At 39.5% G+C, this 17,357-nt stretch overlaps 1 protein-coding gene across 2 annotated transcripts in view; it reads right to left on the bottom strand.

Annotated features, from left to right (window-relative positions):
- The window catches only part of LOC121324321 (PH and SEC7 domain-containing protein 2-like), a 280,349-nt gene extending 266,078 nt beyond the window's left edge, over positions 1-14,271 (bottom strand). The window contains exon 1 of one of the 2 annotated variants that reach the window (XM_041266043.1): positions 13,933-14,271. The gene's annotated coding sequence lies outside the window, so the exon portion shown is untranslated. The remainder of the gene's footprint in view (positions 1-13,932) is intronic. The other variant, XM_041266042.1, reaches the window with a different exon arrangement.
- Positions 14,272-17,357: the final 3,086 nt, after the last annotated feature.

Here is a 17,357-nt window from a genome sequence, read left to right as displayed (position 1 = left end):
TCCCCAAGCTTTACTTATCCTTGTTAATGACAAAATAACAACTGTGTTTAAGATTTAAGGTTGTCTAGTCTTTAAATTATTCATCTCCATATGGTGCATTATTTAGGGCAAACACTGCACATTTCAAGTTGTTCAATACTGCAAGCATGATTGAATAAGGCTACAGAGCCAGTATTTAAATACATAAGAACATAAGAAAGTTTACAAATGAGAGGAGGCCATTCGGCCCATCTTGCTCGTTTGGTTGTTAGTAGCTTATTGATCCCAGAATCTCATCAAGCAGCTTCTTGAAGGATCCAAGACAACATTACTAGGGAGTTGATTCCAGACCCTCACGATTCTCTGTGTAAAAAAGTGCCTCCTATTTTCTGTTCTGAATGTCCCTTTGTCTAATCTCCTATCAGTATCCTGCTCTACACTTAAGAAGAAAGACGGAAGAAAATCCACAACGTTGAAACATTTTTTTCACACTGCACAGGCACAAATAGAGTGTCCATTTGGTGCACTTTACCGCACTTTACAGAAAGAAGGTCCAGCTAGTTTACACTCCCTGCTTTATTATAGCTAAGGAAGTAGAACAGAAACTAAAAAGGATGGTCTTTTTCTGAATTTTATCACAGAGGAAACACTTATTGAAGTGATATTTCAAAACTGTAAGGAGCCCTTCCATGCCGTTTAACTGTATTTAAAATGCTTGCATGAGGTCAACTAAATTTGCACAGTGATTTTGCAGCTTTCACTGGTTATACTATGTATTTTCCACAGTTTGGTATGTTATTAATATGCTTCGCTATACCTCTCTGGGATTTACAATGCTTCCCTGTGTCACATTATAGCCAAATGCAATCTGAAATGTATTTAGGAGGCTAGGACTATATGATAAATTGGTACAAAATAAAGAGATATGTTTACCATGTAGATTGTGACAGCAGACACAAAGGATCTCCAAAAAAGAAAAACGGCATTTTTTTATTTTTTTTTATTTTAAAACAAGTAAACATACTGTAAATATACAACATTAGAGCAATAAGCACCACAACCTACCTAGATGTACAAATGCAATTGTGACACAAGTAGATGAAGAACGGCCAACAGGAATCTCCTTATACTTCCAGGCTATCTCATTGTAAACAAGTTTTATTACATTTTGCATCTCTCTAGATCTGTAATACAGTACACCCTCGCTTTAATGAACCTGGTTGGGTCCAAGCCTTTTATTCGTTATGTCGAGGGGATTGTTATAGCAAAAGGACAAACAAAATGAAGATTAAACGGTTAGAGTAAGTTAATGCGATGAGATTGTCAATACACCCACCCTTCGTTATGTCACACTTCGCTATACTGCGGATTCGGATATATCGCGGTCCTGGAGTTAGCTCCGAATTTTTACTAACTGCATATGCCTTAGCTGCAATATACATAGACACTTAGAATTACTGTTCGTTTTATTTCGTACTGCACATCACAAACAACAATATACAAAACAATTAACAACAAAGCATTACTATCGTGCTGTTATTATATACACAAGTATTGCACAATAACACAAAGCAAATTAAATATCTGCTTACTGAAGCATTTTTTATTTTAGCCAACAAGGCGTTCAAGTGTGACAGCAATATACTAGCAGGTCACAAAGCAGTGACGTCAGCTCCCTAGCAACAAGCCTCCCACGATATAGCGGGTTTGTGCATTTGAGAAAGGAGAGGAAGATTCATGAAATTAATTGGAGGCAGAAGTTGATGACGTTAAAAACTAACTGACTTTTTTAAGGAATCTGCGGGTGGAACTATCCTCTCTGTTTATTCGCTTCTCTCTCCTTTTCACAATAACAACACTCCCCCTGTCATTGGTCATTAACCCCTGTTAGTCCCGCCTCCTTCCACTCCACAGCCAGTCACCAGCAAGTCCTGTGGTCCATTCTTGTCGCCCATAGACTGTTCGACCGATGTGAAACACAGCCGCTCCTACTCCAAGCGTTCCTGCACTTCACACTTTGGATGGGCGATACCACTGATTTTCTTTTGAATCCGATACCAAGTAATACCAAGGCTAGTATCCCAATACCAGTACTGATAACGATACTTTTAAAAGTCTTCTTTTGTACATAAAAAGGGGAAGTCTTTGTGATTTCTACAGTGAAAATTGGTAAATGCAGACATCAAAAATTATTTGAAAGCCTTTGCATTAGTATTAAATAAACTACCAATGATCAGACTTCTCTTTTTGTTTTCTGTTTAATAACAACAATTATAAAACACGTTCAATAACGTTCAACAAATGTTCAATTACATTATTACCCTTTTCAGGTGTTATTCTTCACATCACTTTAACTGAAAATTTGGGCTAATCAGATACCCTGAAGTGAAATCAACAACATAAAATAAAAATCTCTTAAGAAGAAAAGAAGAATAAATGCTGCTACATAAATTTAGCTTTATCACATAAATTTAGCTTTATCACATAAATTTAGCTTTATCTTTTAATTTAGCTTTTAATTTTTAACACATAAACTTCTTACAGCACCAGGCAGGATGCACTTGAGGTCAACACTTGAAATGTAGGCTACATAAAGTAATTGTCAACCTCTACCTTGATTCATTCCCCATTTATAGGTTTTTGTTTAGAAACAACAGTATGTTGACATTTTCCCCCTTCAGTCTGTTTCTTCTTTGGCTCACTAACTCTCCTGCCTTTGAAAAAATTATTTTTGAGGGTATGGATGAAGCAATGAATCCCAGGTAATTTGCTGCAAGTCTGCTTAGGGATGGGAATGTTTGCTCATGCTCTTGACACCAATGTAATGGATCCTGGTCCGGGGGAATTAACTTTTCCTCTAAGTAACGGCGCATTTCAATGAGTGCATCAGTACCTAGAGAAAACACCCACAGAAGAAGGATGGTTGTTCTTCAAAAATGTAGTACTAGAGGCGCAAAACAATTACATCCCTAAAGTAGACAAATCTAAATGTAAAACTAAATTGCCAAAATGGTTTAATAGGTCAATTAAAAACAATATTCAGCGAAAAAAGGCACTGTAGTGATGTGAACGTTTATGTATATAATGCAGTTCAAGTTATGCCACTAGAGGTCAGTAGCGCCCTACATACTTACCCTCTACCTAGGATACCGCGGGGTCGAGGAAGTCCTTAGAAAACACTACTGTGTAGGTTTCAACAGAGATTGTTCTAATAAAGACACTGTGATTAAAGTTATACTCTTGCATCTTGGATCTCGGGTTATTACATATGGTGACGAGGAAATCGGGCGACTTGTCTTAGGTCGTTGAAAACGGAGACAACGAAGGAGAAGAGACAAGTGTAGCTGCATAGCTTCGGCCAAACCTGCTAACGTTAGCGGGAGCGCTCACATACAACAGAACATGGCTGCCACGGTAGGAACAACCGCGCGGTTTGATAGTCTACAACAGACGTGGGAGGAATATTGTGAAGTGCTGTTGCATTTTTTTGAAGCAAATGAGATTGACAACGGCAATAAAAAGAGGGCGATTCTCTTAAGTTCGGTAGGAAGCCAAACATATAGTCTGATGAGCCCAATAAGCCAGGGGACAAATCGTTTGACGATTTAGTTGAACTGTTGAAAACGCACTACAACCCAAAGCCCAGCGAAATAGTTCAACGCTTTAAATTTAACTCGAGAAACAAACAGGCAAATGAGAGTGTGACTGAATATGTGGCAGTGCTAAGAGAACTGGCTCAACATTGCAACTATGGAGACAGGCTAAAGGAAATGTTACGGGACAGGCTAGTCTGTGATATAGACGATGATCGTATGCAGCGCAGGCTGTTAGCAGAAACCGAGTTAACATTTGAAAAAGCACTGAAACTTGCTCAGGCATTGGAGACAGCGAACAAAGACGTTCAGGATTTACAATGGCAAAGCAAAGGAAGCAATGGTGCTAACTGGAAACATGCTAGCCAGGCTACAGTGCAAAAGCTAAAAACGTGGAGGGAACCACGAACTGGCGGAACTATGAGGGCATGTTATAGATGCGGTGGTGAGCACATGGCGAATGACTGTCGTTTTCCTAAGGAAATGTGTCACAGATGCGGAAAAAAGGGGCACATCAGGAAAGCGTGCAGGGCGAACTCATCTGTGGAGAAAACCAAACCTAGAGGGGGAGGAAAACAAAAGCAGGGAAAAGTGGAAAAAAAACATGTGGCTCATCACATTAGCGAAAATCCTGAAACAGATGCAAGTGACGGTGAAGACGTGTTCATTATGAATAACGTAACAGAGACAAGCATTCCCAAGGTAGCGCCTATCACATTACAGTTAAAAGTGAACAAGTCGGATGTGCAATTTGAGGTTGACACGGGGTCCAGTGTTACAATTATGAATGAAACAGAGTACTCCAAACTAAGGAATGGGGCAAAAGTACCTGAGCTAAAGACATGTTCCCTGCATCTCAGAACCTATACAGGCGAAAGAGTGAAAACATTGGGTACTGCAAACTTAACTGTACAGTACAGAGAGACTGTTAAACAGCTGCCAGTAGTAGTAGTGTCTGGCAAAGGACCAAACCTACTGGGCCGCGGTTGGATTAAGGAGTTGGAATTAAACTGGGGCACTATAAACCAGATAGGTAGAGACAAAACAACACTCCAGGATGTGTTGAAGAAACATGAGAATGTATTCAAAGAGGAATTGGGGACATTGTGAGGCCCACCGGCTAAAATATATGTTGACAAAGAGGCAACACCAAGGTTGTTTAAGCCAAGACCTGTGCCTTATGCTATGAAACTGAAGGTGGAGGCTGAGCTTAAGGCTTACTTAGGACTGTTGAACTATTACAACAGGTTTTTACCTAACCTGTCAACACTGTTGGCTCCACTGCACAAATTGTTGAGAAAAGACACAAAATGGCAATGGAAAAAAGAGCAGGAAGCTGCTTTTGAGAAATCTAAAAAGCTCAGGCAATCCACAGATATACTTGTGCATTACGACAGTGAGAAAGAGCTGATTTTGTCCTGTGACGCCTCCCCCTACGGGATAGGTGCAGTACTTTCACAACTCATGCCGGATGGGTGGGAGAGACCCATAGGTTTTATGTCAAGAACACTCACATCAGCTGAACGAAACTACTCTCAGCTTGATAAAGAGGGACTAGCTGATTTTCGGGGTGTAACGGTTTCACAAGTATCTCTATGGTAGAAAGTTCATCATATGCACAGATCATAAACCGCTTCTTTCACTCTTCAACGAAACGAAGGCTGTTCCACAGATGGTGTCACTGAGGATCCAGAGGTGGGCTGTGACACTGCGGGCGTATGAGTACGTGATACAAGGCGGGTAAGGACCACAGCAACGCAGAAGCCTTGAGTCGTGTGCCACTGCCGGACACTTCCCAATCCACAGGTCTGGAAGGCAGGGTGCTGATGATGGAAGACATAGCGATGGTGACCGCAGAGGAGGTGAGAGTGTGGACAGGTAAAGATTCCATACTGTCTAGGGTGAGAGAGTACGTTTTAAGGGGGTGGCCACAGCAGGGGGAAGGAACAGATTTTACACCTTATTCTGCTAGGAAGACAGAATTGAGTGTGCAAGATGGTTGTGTCTTGTGGGGGGCATGTGTCATCATCCCACAGCGAGGACGACAGGCTGTGTTGGAACAGCTGCATCAGTGCCATCCAGGGGTTTCGCGCATGAAGGCTCTGGCCAGAAGTTATTTCTGGTGGCCCAAACTAGATGAGGAGATAGAGACACGGGTAAAGGCATGTAGCAAGTGTCAGGAACACCGGAAAGCACCAGCCACAGCCCCGCTACATCCCTGGGAGTGGCCAGACAGACCCTGGAAGCGATTACACCTAGATTATGCAGGACCATTTATGGGGCAGATGTTTTTGATACTCATAGATGCTCATTCCAAATGGATGGATCTTTACCCGGTAACTTCAGCAACATCAGCTGTTACAATTGACTGTTTGCGAAAAAGTTTTAGCAATCAGGGATTACCAGAAATGGTAGTTTCTGATAACGGCACCTGTTTTGTCAGCTCAGAGTTCAAGGAATTCATGAACAAAAATGGCATTGTCCATGTTACATCAGCCCCGTTTCATGCGTCTTCCAACGGTCTCGCAGAATGAGCCGTTCAAATATTCAAGACGATGATGAAGAAAGCGGGAGAAGGAAGTATGTCAACTAAAGTGTCAAGGGTACTATTCAGCTATAGGTTAACACCTCAAACTACCACAGGACTCTCCCCAGCAGAGATGTTACTAGGGAGGAAACTTCGATCTACGCTTGATTTAGTGCTTCCCAATTTAAAGAGAAAAGTGGAACTTAAGCAGAATAAACAAAAGGAACACCACGACAAGCACACAAAGGGGAGCAGTTTTGGAGACGGAGACTCTGTGATGACAAGAAACTTCAGTTACGGTCCCAAGTGGATACCAGGAGTCACTGCAACAGTGACTGGTCCTGTATCTTTCAAGGTAATGCTGGGAGATGGCAGGATAGTACGCAGACACATAGATCAGATCCTGTCTAGACAATATGACAACACCATTGGGTCAGAGGATATTGTGCAGGACACACCTGCAGAGGTTCTACAACCACCAGCTGGAGTAACCATGCCAGATGAACTTGTTCCAAACAATGCGGACAATGTCTCAGAGCAGCTTGCTATGAAACCAGAGGAACAAACTGGGAGTTCCCCAAAGGTGGGCAGCGACAATCAAAGCATGGCACAAGCTGTGCATCGTTCCCAAAGAACTGTCAAAAAGCCTGGTTACCTGAAGGACTTTGACTTGTAAAATTTTTTTTAAAAAAAGTTTGAAATTGAATGTTTACAGTTGAGGATGGACTATTTTGTGTAGTTGTTGTTACAGCAATAGTTCAGAGACATCTAGTGTATTAGTGTTACATTTTGGTTATAACTGTGTTTAAACTGTTTCCAAATTTTAGAGAAGCTGAAATCTTAAAGGGGGGGGAGAATGTAGTAATGTGAGTGTTTATGTATATAATGCAGTTCAAGTTATGCCACTAGAGGTCAGTAGTGCCCTACATACTTACCCTCTACCTAGGATACCGTGGGGTCGAGGAAGTCCTTAGAAAACACTAATGTGTAGGTTTCAACAGAGATTGTTGTAATAAATTTGGATCTTGGGTTATTACAGGCACTTTACAGAGCATCAAAAAAGGACCAAAAAGAAAGTACGCAGAAAGAGTACACAGAACTGCAAACGCAAGTCAAAAAGGAAGTTAGAAAGGCCAAGAGAGAAATAGAAATGAACATCGCTAAGGGAGCTAAAACCAATTTCAAAATGTTTTTCCAATATTACAACAGCAAGCGAACATCCAAAGAGGAGATTAAATGTTTAAGAGATAAAATGGCAAAATCGTAGATGAAGAAAAAAAATAGCAAATATATTAAATGATTACTTTTCACAAGTTTTTACAAAGGAAGATACTGACAACATGCCCCACATGTCATCCAGTTCCTATCCAGTTTTAAATAACTTTAGCATAACTGAGGCAGAAGTGTTAAAGGGTCTAGGAGCTCTTAAAATAAACAAATCCCCTGGGCCGGGTGAGATCCTCCCAGTAGTACTCAAAGAAATGAAAGAAGTAATTTACAAACAGCTAAGATCATGCAGCAGTCTCTTGACACAGAGGTGGTACCGACAGACTGGAAAATTGCAAACGTAATACCGATCCACAAAAAGGGAAACAAAACTGAACCAGGTAACTACAGACCAGTAAGCCTGACTTCTATTATATGCAAACTTATGGAAACTATAATAAGATCCAAAATGGAAAATTACCTATATGGTAAAAGGGTCCTGGGAGACAGTCAACATGGTTTTAGGAAAGGGAGATCGTGTCTAACTAACTTGCTTGATTTTTTTTCAGGATGCAACATCGATAATGGATAATTGCAAAGCATATGACATGGTTTATTTAGATTTCCAGAAAGCTTTTGACAAAGTCCCGCACAAAAGATTAATTCTCAAACTGAACGCAGTTGAGATTCAAGGAAACACATGTACATGGATTAGGGAGTGGTTAATATGTAGAAAACAGAAAGTACTTATTAGAGGAAAAACCTCAGAATGGAGTGGGATCAGTATTAGGTCCTCTGCTATTCCTAATCTACAGTAATGATTTAGATTCTGATATAGTAAGCAAACTTGTTAAATTTGCAGGCGACACAAAAGAAGGAGGAGTGGCAAACACTGTTGCAGCAGCAAAGGTCATTCAAAATGATCTAGACAAGATTCAGAACTGGGCAGACACATGGCAAATGACATTTAATAGAGAAAAGTGTAAGGTACTGCACGCAGGAAATAAAAATGTACATTATAAATATCATATGGGAGATACTGAAATTGGAGAAGGAATCTATGAAAAAGACCTAGGAGTTTTTGTTGACTCAGAAATGTCTTCATCTAGACAATGTGGGAAAGCTATAAAAAAGGCTAACAAGATGCTCGGATACATTGTGAAAAGTGTTGAATTTAAATCAAGGGAAGTAATGTTAAAATTGTACAATGCACTAGTAAGACCTCATCTTGAATATTGTGTGCAGTTCTGGTCACCTCGCTATAAAAAAAGATATTGCTGCTCTAGAAAGAGTGCAAAGAAGAGCGACCAGAATTATTCCGGGCTTAAAAGGCATGTCATATGCAGACAGGCTAAAAGAATTGAATTTGTTCAGTCTTGAACAAAGAAGACTACGTGGCGACCTAATTCAAGCATTCAAAATTCTAAAAGGTATTGACAGTGTTAACCCAAGGGACTTTTTCAGCCTGAAAAAAGAAACAAGGACCAGGGGTCACAAATGGAGATTAGACAAAGGGGCATTCAGAACAGAAAATAGGAGGCACTTTTTTACACAGAGAATTGTGAGGGTCTGGAATCAACTCCCCAATAATGTTGTTGAAGTTGACACCCTGGATCCTTCAAGAAGCTGCTTGATGAGATTCTGGGATCAATAAGCTAGTACAACCAAACGAGCAAGATGGGCCGAATGGCCTCCTCTCGTAAACTTTCTTATGTTCTTATGTTCTTATATCAGATAAAGGTGTTTACATTACTTTTTACATAGCCGGATATTAACCTTAGTCGAGGTATCGGAGTATTAGTGTATATGCACGTGCACACATTGTAATATTATGCTCCTCAAGAAATAAAAAGTATTAACTGATTTCTGTTCAAATGATTAAAATAACCTAATATTATCACTTACATACCTGGATAATGCCTGCCTCTCTGAAAGGCCTGTCACTATCACTAGACGTGGCGGTATTTGTCTGTGTTCTCTCCCCCTCCTCTAATCGCCTCCGCTGCAATTCGTCATGCTCTCATGTGTGACCGATTTTAATGTGTTTTAGAAGGTTTGTGGTATTGCCACAATATCTTACACACTTTTGAAATATGTCACATTTTGCTTCATTGCTGTTTATTGGAGTGAAATGACTCCAAACGATGCTTCGTTTTCTTTCGGACATGAAAGCAGAGCAGCACTGGTAACCGTGTTCACTCTCGTTTATATGAGGAGCGGAGGGAGAGGGCGGAAGGAGAAGTAATTCCTATCCTAAACAACAATGTGCTACATTTAATTTTATTTTATTTTCACTTTTCAATATCTGATACACATTTAGTTTCATAAAAAAAAAAATTAAAAAATCACTGGCTAAAGAAAGCACCTGGTATTGATATTTTTATGTGAGGATCAATCCTCAAAAATGAAACATCAGGATCGGAAGTATCGATACTTTGGATCGATCCGCCCATCCCTACTTCACACAGCTCACATACATTACCATATTATCTTGTTTAGTTTTTATTTTTATTTATATAGGAGTTCATGTTTAATATTTCACACTTTTTTTTTGTTTTCATAACACACATAAAGCTAGTGAAAGATATTCATGTTTTAGAGATATCTAGCCTTTCGCCTCTGGCGCCTGTTTCTAAATAAAGAAAAAAAAAATATTATCACTAGTGCTTCACAGACAGAAAGGCTAACTAAAATCTGTACAGCCTTTCTTTGTAAAGATAAACCAAAACCTCAGTGTTGTATTTTTCCTTGATCTCAGAGCACTGCACAGTATGACAGTCCCATAAAAAATACATAACTCCCATAAAAAAAAAATAATATTTAGACCATCAGTGCACCGTATAGAAAAAAACTGGAAAATGTCAGTCTGTCCAACTACATGGTGGAAACTGCCTTGCTTTTGCACCAGGCTTCACCAAACATTTATCATACACTCGTATACATTTTAGGAGCTCTTTACACTGGTGTCCAATACATTTATCATACACTCCTACACATTTTAGGAGCTCCTTACAGTGGTGTCCAATACATCTATTATACTCTCCTACACATTTTAGGAGCTCCTTACAGTGGTGTCCAATACATTTATCATACACTCCTACACATTTTAGGAGCTCCTTACAGTGGTGTCCAATACATAAGGGCCCGTGCAGGTTACAATTTGCAAAAATGACATTTCATAATTATTTTGCAGTATGTTTCTTCACTGTGTGATTTGAAACTGTGAATGGCTGCGCAGGGGTGTATGTATGTAAATAACTGACTGAGTTGAGTAAAATAAGGATGTCTACCGCTCCACTATTGCAGCCTGGCTCTTGCAAGATCTGCAAGTTCTCATATTAATGGACTGTTCAGCAGGCGTGCCTCAGCTTTGTTTTGTCAACATAGTTCCAGCAGTACGAGAAATATTTTTTTACCAGCTGTGCAGAATGAATGCATTTGAATCATTTAATCTATTACAGGAATCAAAATACAAGATGCAAGTTACGAAAGTTCAAAATTCATGTCGCATTGACCTAAACTATTTCAAAACCTTTCCACCATCACCTCACAATAAAATGTTAAGCTATTCTACAAAGTATGCCCCTAATACTATATATTTTGTGAACTATTTTAGATTGACAGAGACAGACTTGTGGCACAACAAGATGAACAGGATTTTATATAAATGAGTCATTTTGAGGTCTGAGAGTATGTTACAATTCTGTGCCTTAGAAACAGTTCTTTTTAACTACTGATGATAGATAAATGACCCATGTATATATGCAGTGAAGTGGGAGTTCACTGTCTTAACAACCAGACAAAGGTAGATGTGTTGTGGATGCTCTAACTTGTAACCACACATTATTAGTTTTTTTTTTTTTTTTCATTTCAAGAAAACACAAAGTAAACATCAGTAATTTGTCATCAAATAAATTATAATGGATAATGTGTGCCAATATTAATTGTTCTATTCCATACATCAAAGCACTCCCCAGTAAGACTTATACTGCTGCAGTGCAGCCAAAAACAAAGGACAAAACACTCAGCATGCCACCTTGTGCATTTACATGGAAAGAGGCATCGCTCATTGTGTTTTGATATTTCTATTCATATAGAACCATCTAGGTCAATAATGATTTATTTTTTAATAGGACCCTAATTGGGAAAATCTCCTGAATATGTAACAAGAGAGAAAGAAAGAAAGGAGATAAACAGGAAAAGAGAAAGAAAGACAGAAGGAAAGTAAGAAATATGTCACATTGTATTTTTATGTCACATGGGTATACTATGGATATAGTTCATTGTGATCTACCTTTTTATGATGATGATAGCTTTCCTTTTTTATTTCCATCCCAGTGAGGGATGAATGTTACTACATACTGGTTTACTTTCATTCTACATGTGACCATGCATGAATGTGCGATACTGCAGTACCTCAATGTGACTATCAACGGTGTAGTCTCTAGTACCTCTCTAGTCTGTACAGTCTCTACAGTACCTCTCCAGTCTTTACAGTCTCTACAGTACCTCTCCAGTCTGCACAGTCTCTACAGTACTTCTCCAGTCTGTACAGTCTCTACAGTACCTCTCCAGTCTGTACAGTCTCTACAGTACCTCGAGTCTGCAGTCTCTACAGTACCTCTCATCTGCACAGTCTCTACAGTACCTCTCAAGTCTGCAATCTTTGCAGTACCTCTCCAGTCTGCACAGTCTCTACAGTACCTCTCAAGTCTGCACAGTTTTTGCAGTACCTCTCGAGTCTGAACAGTCTCTACAGTACCTCTCAAGTCTGCAATCTTTGCAGTACCTCTCCAGTCTGCACAGTCTCTACAGTACCTCTCAAGTCTGCACAGTTTTTGCAGTACCTCTCATCTGCACAGTCTCTACAGTACCTCTCAAGTCTGCAATCTTTGCAGTACCTCTCCAGTCTGCACAGTCTCTACAGTACCTCTCAAGTCTGTACAGTTTTTGCAGTACCTCTCATCTGCACAGTCTCTACAGTACCTCTCAAGTCTGCAATCTTTGCAGTACCTCTCCAGTCTGCACAGTCTCTACAGTACCTCGAGTCTCTACAGTACCTCTCGAGTCTGCAGTCTCTACAGTACCTCTCGTCTGCACAGTCTCTACAGTACCTCGAGTCTCTACAGTACCTAGCAAGTCTGCAATCTCTACAGTACCTCTCAAGTCTGCACCGTCTTTGCAGTACCTCTCGTCTGCACATTCTCTACAGTACCTCTCAAGTCTGCAGTCTCTACAGTACCTCTCCAGTCTGCACAGTCTCTACAGTACCTTCGCTGGAGGTGGTTCACTGCATGTGCATGGTTCCTTTCCTGCTTTGCTTTCTTATCTTCCATACTGAACTGTTTGTATGGCAAATCAAGGAACGATCCCCATAGTTACCACATCTCTAATCAATAATTCTGTAGACCACCTCACCTCTCTGTCTGTGCATTTAACCACTGCCACTGTCTTAAAAACCATGCCTAGCAGTTAAAAGCCATATCATTAATCATTTCACTGAGTCACATTTATTTCTTCAAGGTCAAACTTTCTAACAGCTTGTGCAATTAAACATTATTGGATTATAAGCACTAGCTGTCATTATATTTAAATATCTCCTTATTCTTCTGTTACGATAAACATAATCACCAACATTACAGTTTACTTGCAAAAAAAAAAAAAAAAAAAGAACATCTGGTAGACCAAGAGTGAACATTTTCTGGTCTGCTGGATTTTTAAAATTGCCTTAATCCCTAAGCAGGGCTGTCTAGCTGTCTGGCAACAATATTAGCAATTTCCGTTACTGTTTCAGACGTTCGCTATTGTATGATTTGTAGGCATGTATTTGAAATAGCTGGCAGACTAACGTCATTGTATGTTCATTGACAGCCCCTGCCTTGATGAGTATCCCACGGAAATAAGCTAGACATTTAAATATTATAATTAAGAAACTAGGAGGGCTGAACAGCTTTTTGTTACGGCGTAACATGCTGCCTCTGCACCTGTTCCAAGAAGTAGTCCAGTCATATATAATGCCCAAAACAGGAGAAACAACACTGATCAACTGTTCCCTTCCACAGGCGGAACGCAGCCGTATTTCAACCGCATAGTGTTGTCACCATGACGACGGTATGATTGGGAGACAGACTGCCAGAGCTGAATTGACCTGCTAATACAGCTGTTGTATTAAGCAGCAGAAACACATTATAAACCCATATTAGGTCACCTATATTATTGTTTTATAAAAGTCCCCTAATAAGAAAAGAACTAATTTAGTTGCCATTTATATTTAATCCCAAAGTAGTAACAAGGTGCATTTGATGCATAAATATATGAATACACATAAACAAACAATAAAGGTCGCATTGCAAACAAAATGCACAAAACCTCCTCATGTACAGCTTCTTCAATAATGCATGTGCATCATTTCGGAGAGATGCTAAACTAAAGTGCTTCTTGCTTTCACCATAAAATACTAATAATGTGTAATACTACAAAACACTATATAGCGAGAGGCAGCGTATAGCTAATATACAGCATATTTCAAAATACATTTTATACAGATAACCTCGAAAATATTTTATCCTGAATATCATTTTATAACCCAGACACCACACCCGTATTTGATTTAATATCGGTACTCACCAAAAAAGAAGCAGAGCTGGATTTTAGTGCAGCAGCTCTCTTTTCTCCTTAACCATCCATGCAATATAATCAGCGTCTGAGTCCACACTTATCCCATCCCCCAATAAACTGGCTGCACCAAGCTCCTCGTTTGGTATAGTGCTGCTTCCCAATTAGAACCGCGCTCCTGTTCCTCGCCTTGTCACCCTAGTGTTGCTACAATACGAAGGACCCTGGATCCGGGATGTTGGTAAGACGGTTGAACGTAAGAGTAATGCAGTTAGTTAAGTGGCTAGGGCAGTAAATATCTTTTGATCACATCAGCGTAGCAGCAAACAGAGCATTATACCACGGGATGTAACCTACCACAAGATCGAAATGGGAGATACAGAGATGTGACTTACTGCTCCCGGGACTTGCTGTCCATGAAAAAAAAATATGTATTGGATTTACAACCTACATCAATTATAAATATATGGATGTAGATATATATATTATATATATATATATATATATATATATATATATATATATATATATATATATATATATATATATATATAATACAGATGTTTCAGACAAAAGCCCTTCTTCAGCTGTGTAGATAAAGTAAACGTAAAAGTTTGTTTCTGGTGCGTAGTATGACCATAGAAAACGAGCTGTAGAACATGTTTGCTATTTAAAATTAGCTACAGTTTATGAAAAAAAAAATCACGTGGTGGCAGCACCCCTGGTAGGAGACATTAACCTTGGACTATCTTTAGCTAAACCCCTCTGGACGTGTGCAGGAGATGGCCATTATAGCGACTGTCTTAATTGCAGTAAAAATATAACCCTAAAGAAATTAGCCTCAGGTAAGCCATCAACACTACTGTGGAATGCAGAGGATTGAGCCCACCAGATCACAGGGGTCTTAGGTGACCCTGTTATTACCTGTCTGTAGGTGACCCTGTTATTACCTGTCTGTAGATAGATAGATAAAAGGAGCGATACCCTGTTGCAATTTCAACCAACACTGGCAACCTGGGGATTGGAACAACTGGATCATTACCCAGCTGGGGTATACAATTCCATCACAGGGTTAAAGGTGTAGGCATGACTGTAGCTAGCACTCACTTAAAGTGATTGTAGCAAACACAGCAATTCGTCTGATTTGTTGTTCATTTCCATTTGTTACACGTATCTGTCTTGGCTGTTACAGGAAACAGTAGTACAGTATTTCATGTTGGATTTCATAATGTCATATTTTTTATTTTTTGGCAGTTTCTTGTTAAGTATATTGAAAACTACAAAGTGGTGTGTAATTCAATATGTTAATGTAACATTATTCTGCAGGTTTCATACGACTTTATGAAGCAAATTGTTGTTAATTGTAAAGGGTAATGCAAAACATTTGGCCATGGCTGTAGTTCTAGTTTCCATCTGCTTTCATCTCAGCTGTACCCTGGCGCTAGAAGCAGCAACGTTCACATGACCACACAATGCACGAGAAGCAGCAACGTTCACATGACCACGCAGTGCGTTAGAAGCAGCAACGTTCACATCACCATGCAGTGCGCCAGAAGCAGCAACGTTCACATGACCACGCAATGCGCCAGAAGCAGCAACGTTCACATGACCATGCAATGTGCAAGAAGCAGCAACATTCACATGACCATCCTTTCATCGGTTCAGGCCCAAATGTTGATCAGAGCAAATGTTCCTTCATCCCTGCTGAAATCTGGCTCATGGTGTGTTTCAATCAGAAATAACAAACAGAATAAACAGAAATGTTCCTTGCAGAAGTGAAATCTTCATGCAGGAGTAGCTGTTTGTTACTTTGTCCGCTTACAAACACCCATCATGCAGTTTGTCTCATTTAACCAGGTTCAAAGTGTGTCGATCCACATCCTGAGGTATGATCCGGGTACGTTGGAAGGAGCTCCAGTGTGAAAGGGGCTATAGAAAACACTCTTCAATACATTCTGTGCAGTCCTTTTCATCATCCTCAACATTATGTAAATTCGTAATGTACGGTATAATGGTGGCAGTCATATGTATATTTCTCCATATAGTGTTCCATATATCTGGAACCCGCTAATCCAATTGTGATTAGACTTGGTATTAGCATTATTTAGCATTAGATTCTGGTGATATTTGGAGGCGTGACATAGACACATGTACAAACAAAGGAATCTCTGGACCTTCGTCTGTATGTCACACTTACATTGTACATGTATCTTGAGAACACAAGAAGTTATTCCGAACATTGTATATGAGTAATTTTATATATGTTACCTCATTTGGTATTTAATGATATTCATGTCCTAAATATTACTGTGGCAGGGCAGTAGGAACGTCCTGCACATAAGGGAGCAGAGCAAAGCCCTGCTAATTTAGAGGTATTGTGTTTATTAGTATTTAAGAGAAAAGTATTGTGTATGTTTATTGAGAACGGATGATTTAATGTATTGTTTTGTGTGTGTATTTAAAGGTAATGGTTTATTGTATTATTATGCCGTTCTGATTGTATGTTTATTGTTTGACAGCAGGGATGGGGAAGCCCCATTCCACAAAATCTTGTTAAGAAGGTGATCATCTCTTGATGTAATGAATTGAGTAATTTGTTGCTAATCAGGAGATGGTCACCAGTATAAAACCCTGCAGCTCTCCCTGTTTTGAGGTGGGTGTTCTGGAGGAGAGAACGGGAGCGAAAGAGGAGAACGAAATGAAACTAAAATACAAAACTATAGGATCAGTGAAGGCTATTGCCCAGCCTGACCGAGGTATTTGTGATTTTTGTTTTTGTTTAAATATTTATTTTTGCTCTGTGAGCAGTTATTTTGTGTTTAAATACTTTATTATTTTTTGTCTTGTTTAATAAAAACAGCGCTGCAGTGCTCTTTACACCCGAGCTCCTGCTTGTGTGTGTGTGTGTGTGTGAGTGTAGTGTCTGTTTCTGGCCTGATTCTGATTTCCTGTTGTATAATAGTCATGGTCATCAACTTGTCATACTAATAGCTTTAATTTAGAATGTGCAGTCGTAGTCACGTTCTCGTTTGTATAGATTTAATTTGTATTATTGAAATGTCAGGAATAATAATAATAAAACACCAATGAATCTAGGAGGGCTGTGTTTAACTGGTCTTCATGTCTTATCCAGTAGACGGGAGCCCTGTTTCTGCTTACTTGTGGTATGGTTCATTGAGCAGTCAGTTTGGAAGAGTGATATCCATTCTACTGTTTTAAAAACAAAAACAAATAGGGATTAAAAATTTGCACTGCAAAAGTAAACAAGGGCTCTATCCCCAAATTTTATTTAGAACAGAAGAACGTGTACGAATGACAGTCCATTTGGCCAATCAACCCTTGTCTGGTTCACACTATCTCTGTATCTAACCACTTAGAGAACAGCACCATGTTCCCTTGGAGGAGTCTCAATGTGCCCCATTTCATCTAAACCATGT

The sequence above is a fragment of the Polyodon spathula genome, chromosome 12 (genome assembly GCF_017654505.1).
Source record: "Polyodon spathula isolate WHYD16114869_AA chromosome 12, ASM1765450v1, whole genome shotgun sequence".
Classification (NCBI taxonomy): Eukaryota; Metazoa; Chordata; class Actinopteri; order Acipenseriformes; family Polyodontidae; genus Polyodon; species Polyodon spathula.
This window is presented reverse-complemented; position numbering and strand designations above follow the sequence as displayed.